The 6000-nt window shown below is 39.2% G+C and overlaps 1 protein-coding gene across 15 annotated transcripts in view; it reads left to right on the top strand.

The window, feature by feature from the left end:
* Positions 1–4907: 4907 nt before the first annotated feature.
* The window catches only part of LOC106095776 (protein unc-80 homolog), a 97351-nt gene continuing 96258 nt past the window's right edge, over positions 4908–6000 (top strand). For all 15 annotated transcript variants that reach the window (XM_059363282.1, XM_059363289.1, XM_059363283.1 and 12 more), the window contains exon 1: positions 4908–4997. The gene's annotated coding sequence lies outside the window, so the exon portion shown is untranslated. The remainder of the gene's footprint in view (positions 4998–6000) is intronic.

Here is a 6000-nt window from a genome sequence, read left to right as displayed (position 1 = left end):
TAGAAGAGTTTAAGGACTTATTGAGCCCTGTTTCAAAAGAAAAGCGTGCTCCACAACGTACTCAATAGTCGTTGGGCATGTAGGGTACCTTAATCAGTTTGACATTAGAAATCGCGATCCACCATACCAGTCAAAGTGTTTTGAATAACAGCACACACTTACCCAACTTGTATAAGTTCTTTGCTAAGCTAATATTTGAATAGAGGGCATTGCATATGACCTCGAGCTGGACTATGTTCGAAAAATCACGAAAATACAGAAATACAATTCTACAGAAATACAATTTTGGCGGAAACCCCATCTTAACTACGCCACTGTTTTCCTTGGCCCAGCTAGGCACATTCGTACGCCACCGAGGTGAATGAGTATTTGTAAAATGTCAACTTATCAAGTTGCAACCCCCGTGCAAATAAATTAATCACCACATACCAACGCATTGCAAAGGAATGCGAGAGAAGCGTAACATTTATTCCCATCTGTAGAATGACTAAAGGATACATACACAACTCTGACCCAAACAAAGGGAATACACAAACACATCAACACATTGTGTGCTTGGTTGATATTATCCAGCCAAAGCGCAAATGTTCCAATTTGTTATCATTGATAAAAAAAAATTGATATACAGGGTGCTTAATGCTTTACTATACATGTGTCAAAATATTGCAAACATGTTTGGCCATTGCTTGGAATTATATCTTCTATAATAAGTCGAATTGGAGCATATCATATTTCCTAGACTGATCTTAGACTAAGAAACGGTCGGCGTTAAAATCACAATAGAAGTCAACATGCCAAACTGACCAAATTGGATATGCGTTAGAATCTCAATGTGGCCAAGAAATCAAATTGAATTATAGGTTTATATTTAAGGTACATATATAAGTTTAAAAACCAATTGAAATCAGACTTTGCATAAATATTGGGCGTAATAACAAAAGTCAGCATGCTGAATTCCAGCCATATCATATAAGAATTCCGACCTACGGGTATAAAAATCAAATCAACTTGATGAAAATTTGTCCAAAGCTTCATTGCAAATCAATGTCTCAGAGAAGTTGCAAATAAATATATCATATCATTTAAGGCGTGTCTGGAGACATTTTGGCGATGTCCTCAAAAAGTATAGCATGTCTGACCGTACCGAAAGTCTATACACTATATAGACTTTCGGTACGGTCAGCCAAGCTATACTTTTTGAGGATTTTCGTCGTCCTATCGACTGTTTCGCTGTTCCACAATGCTGCATTCGTCGCCCACTCCCATAACTCAAACTGCGTCGACTCGAAAGGCTTCGGATTAACCAAGTTTATTGACTGTAGTTCTCGGGCCTTCACCGCCAAATCGTCTACCCTTTCATTGCCCCTAACTCCGCTATGGTTCGGCACCCAAACGATGCGGATTTTGCCATCCTCAGAGAAGGCGTTAATCTCCTTCTTACACTGCAAGACTGTTCGCGAGTTTACCGCCCTGGGTGTTATTGCCCTTAAGACAATTTTACTGTCGGTAAAGATGTTCACACTCGACGTCCTCGCGTTAGCACTGTAAAGGTATAAGAAGTCAATACACTCATAGAAAAAAGTTTGCTGAAAATAGCAAACACTGTCTGCTGAATATTATTAGTTAATAAAGCTGCTATTGTAGCAGTAGTTCTGCAATTTCAGGACAGTAGGCTTACTGCTGAAAAGTCTGTTGTTTGCTGAAAATGATTGCTGCTTAATTATGAAGGGGATGTTAGAAGAAACAATAAAATACAAATATAAATGTGTGTCTCAGTGGATGTTTATAATTACCACTAAATGTGTACTTTCCATAATCGTTTTTCTTTAAATTAAGATACAAAAGGCCATGGCAGTACACTCAACCAATTTTGTTTTTCAAAACAGAAAAATGTTTGCTAAAACATCAGTTCTTGTATGCTGGGAAATGGGATAGCAGACATTACTGCTGTTTCAGCAAACATAGGGCTGCTGTATTAGCAAACATTTCTTACTGCTATTTCCACATAAAAAATCTGCTGTTTTGAGTACACAAGTCAGCTAAAAAAAATGTATGTTACTTTTTATGGTTGCTTGTTACTTGTTATGTTTTGATCCTCCGACATTTGTACCAAGCATGGTTCAGATAGGGCCATGTTTGGATATAGCTTCCATAAATACCAATCTCCCAATTTAAGTTTTCGGACCCATAAAAAACACCTGTATTTAAGTGTTTGCCAAGGTCAAACACTTAAAAGTGATCTTGGACCGGAAACTGACTTGGGGTGTGACATTCGAGAGGGTGGTGCGGGTCCTTAGAGACAGGATAAACCATATGCTAAGGAACAGTAGGATAAAATGTGGGTCCCATGACATAAATATAAGGGAGAAAGTGGCACAAGGCATGCCACAGGAGGCAGAGGAAGACGAAGGTGGGCGAATTTAACGCACCACGTTTCCTCAACGAAACGATTTCGATAACCGATAAGGTCAAATGAAGAAAAAGTGAAACATAAGGACCATACAACAGATTCAGAGAACATGTTGTCTTGGCATAGGCGGAGCGATGAGGACCACGCACACTAGGGCACTGAAGACTATTCTAGATATGCGACCCTTTGGCACACAGATTGAGTGTGAGGCAGCCTCTGCGCCTATGAGACTTAAGGCGATGGGAGAATGGATTGAGGATGGGAGCATCTCATACCATCGCGGTATATTCGAGGCGACGATAGGAAACCTGGATAAAAGGGAAGAGGGTTACGATCGGATAACTGAGATGAACTTTGAGGTCGAGTGCGAGGCACTGCTGCCAGCGGTACACCCTTGAATTGACGGAACCCTAATATTATCATCTGGAAGATCATGTTACACGGAAGAATCAAAGCTAGAGAGCCTGGGGGTCTACGTTGAGAACCCAGGGATTGAGATCTGTTTTAGACTGCCTGACCATAATACGGTCCTACAGGCGGAGATCTGGGCGATCACGGTAATCGTGAGGTGGTGTGGTGCTAACGCGAGGACGTCGAGTGTCAACATATTTACGGACTGTAAATTGCCATAAGAGCAATAACAACCAGGACGGTAAGGTCACGAACATTCTTGCAGTGTAAGAAGGAGATTAACGCCTTCTATGAGGATGGCAAAATCCGCACCGTTTGGGTGCCGGGCCATAACGTAGTAAGGGGGAATAAAAGGCCAGGCGATTTGGCGGTGAAGGCCAGAGGACTGCCGTCAATAAACTTTCGGGTCGACGCAGTCCGAGCTAAGAGCGTGGGCGATGAATGTGCATGCAACCCTGTGGAACAGCAAAACGGTTGGTAGGACGGCGAAAATCCTATGGGAGGATCCAGATTGTGAGAAGACGAGGCTATTACTGTAATAAAGTAAAAATGAGGTCAGTATAGCTTTTGGTATCATAACGGGACACACAGGATTACAAGCTCACTTATTTAAAATCGGTGCTGCAAGTGATAGCATGTGTGGAACATGCGGGGAAGATGATGAGACATTGCACAGTAGGATGGGGAAATAAGTCTGCCATTTTGGAACGGATAGAGATAGTAAAATGTCCGTAGAGACCTCAAACCCTGGATTGATTATTACTTAGGGCAATAAAAATATGTTATAAACTTTGGGGTCTTAGCTTTGCGTTTTGAGAAATCGAAGGGTTTTTCCATTTTTTTTTTTGTTAAAAAATGCCAGTATTGTACTTCACAGATCTCCTATTAAAGTTAGCACAATTTTTAAAAATTACACTTAAAACGCATCTACATGAAGTCTTCTTCACAGTACATTAAGCAAAATTGATAGTGCTAGGCCAAGTTTTCTGTATAAAGAGATTATAGAGGTTACTTTTTTGTTTTAACAAGCTGATTGCTGGCTTAGGTGTATGTCTATAGTGGCATGGGGCAGATTAATATCTGCACCCTCTTTTCAACCTGAGAAAGTATGACTTAAGACTGCTAATTGAAGTCCTGACTGATTATTGCAACGTGAGGTGTTTGACTTCTAGGGTGAACACACGTCCCGTGCCTTCCAATCTAACCTATAGTGGAGGTGATTTTTTCCGATTGTTGAACTTTACATATTCTACCCTCCTGTTATGGCTTTTAAATTTCCTATCACGATTTTTGGGATAAACACAGCTGCGATTATATATTCTCTTGGTCCTTTTCTTCTGGACTTTATATTAACCAGAGTATATGTGGAGCCTACACCCATAGAAATTTGTGAGTAGAAACAGCAAACATGTTTGCTATTACAACAGAAAATCTGCTGAAAATGGGACAGCATTTTTCTGATGTTAAAAAGTTGAGAAAGTTAAAAAATTTCAAAATTGCACTACAAATTTTTAAATTGCTTATTATTATCTATTATCTAGGCATAAAACATAAATTTTTTCCACTTTAAATAACAACAGACAAAATAATTATTAAAACCAAAATTACTATTAAACATATGCCAAAGTTGACAAAAAGTTATATTAATGCAAATGCTTCAATTGTCGTTTAGAGGTTTAAAAATTTGTAATGATTTTCTTCAAAAATTAAATAATTATTGTGAAAAGTCAGCAGACAGTGTTTGCTGATATTAACTAACTTATTTCTCTTCGTGTAGGTGTTTTAGCCTCCGATCAACTTAAAGTCCACTGCCAAACTCATGTCTTGTATCATGGCAGCTACAAGACAATGCAGCACCCTGTATTGTGGCGCAAAAACTTGTCCTCCACATCAGCCATAGGACATCCCCCATACGCACTGGTGTCCACACAGATGATTTTAGCTCCCGCATGCTTATAAGTGGGGGTGAGTGTGTGTGTGTGTGGGTACGAGTGTGCATTCGTTTACTGAAAGTGAGATACTCGTCATGTGTCGTTCTACTCCTGGCAGATACAGTTTTTCCATTCAGTTACATCCGAAGCCTCGAACCGTTTGAAAGTCTTTTAACCTCGCAAAGTAACATAAAAATCCAATAGAAGGAATAAAAAAAAGAATAGGAAAAAAGAAAATTTCTGCAGTAAGTGTTTGGTCAAAAGCAAATTTTGCAACAATTAAAGCAAATCCTAATTATCCTTCAACAATCAATTGTTAACCACTTAAACGCGAAATTGAAAAACAAAAGCCAAACCCTTTTCCCATTAAATCCTTTGTCAATTGGCAGTTATGAAGTGTTAGCCATTCATTTTATGGCCAAATAATAAACGTGGGTGCGGTAACGGTATCCCAAGTGTAAAAGCCAATGGGCAAAATTGTCTCTAAGTGAGGAAAATTGAAAAAAATATAATTTTATAAGAAAATTGGTTGAAATTAAAATTTTCCTAGTGATTATATAAGTGAGTGAAAATTTTCCATTAAACAAAGGCGACCTCTATAGAGTTGGTGAAAAAATTCAAGTCTCTATACCTGGATCCGAAGAAGATTTGGAGTCTGCGTTTATCATACGCATGGATGGATGGAGGGCATGGCAGTAGCAACAACAACAACCAAAATAAACAGTTAATAGTGAATACTAAACCAAATGAAAACAAAGAAATGTTAGTGGGGCAAAATGGGGGGAAGGGAATGAAAAATTGTAAGGCAAAACAGCATCAGCTGCCAAAACAAACTCTAAAGGGGATGTAAAACAATGCCGAATGTTTACAAACATTACAAAACAGATGATGCGAGCTCTCTCTCTCTCTCTCTCTCTCGCTCTCTTTCAAAAATCTCATCTCAGAGAGCCCAGGATGCTGTGTTATTAACTCACCTACTTTCCTTTCACATCAACAACATCTGTTTTGACCCAGTTATGAGAAGCCGGTTACTGTAAAAGTAATTTTGCCTGCTAACATGTTACACAGATGTTAATCATGTGGTCTATGTTGTGCTATACACATTCTCCAACACCTTGACTTCCGTTGCCGCCTTCATATCAATTTAGTTTCTAATTTGTTTTCGCTGCGCACGCGAACACTTGTTGCATATGTGAACTGGCAATTAGGCTGTCTAAAGGCGTTATGCTAGCGAGAAGTTTTTGCTTT

The sequence above is a fragment of the Stomoxys calcitrans genome, chromosome 2 (assembly GCF_963082655.1).
Source record: "Stomoxys calcitrans chromosome 2, idStoCalc2.1, whole genome shotgun sequence".
NCBI classification, from domain to species: Eukaryota; Metazoa; Arthropoda; class Insecta; order Diptera; family Muscidae; genus Stomoxys; species Stomoxys calcitrans.
The sequence above is the reverse complement of the archived record's forward strand: the minus strand, read 5'-3'. Positions and strand labels throughout refer to the sequence as shown.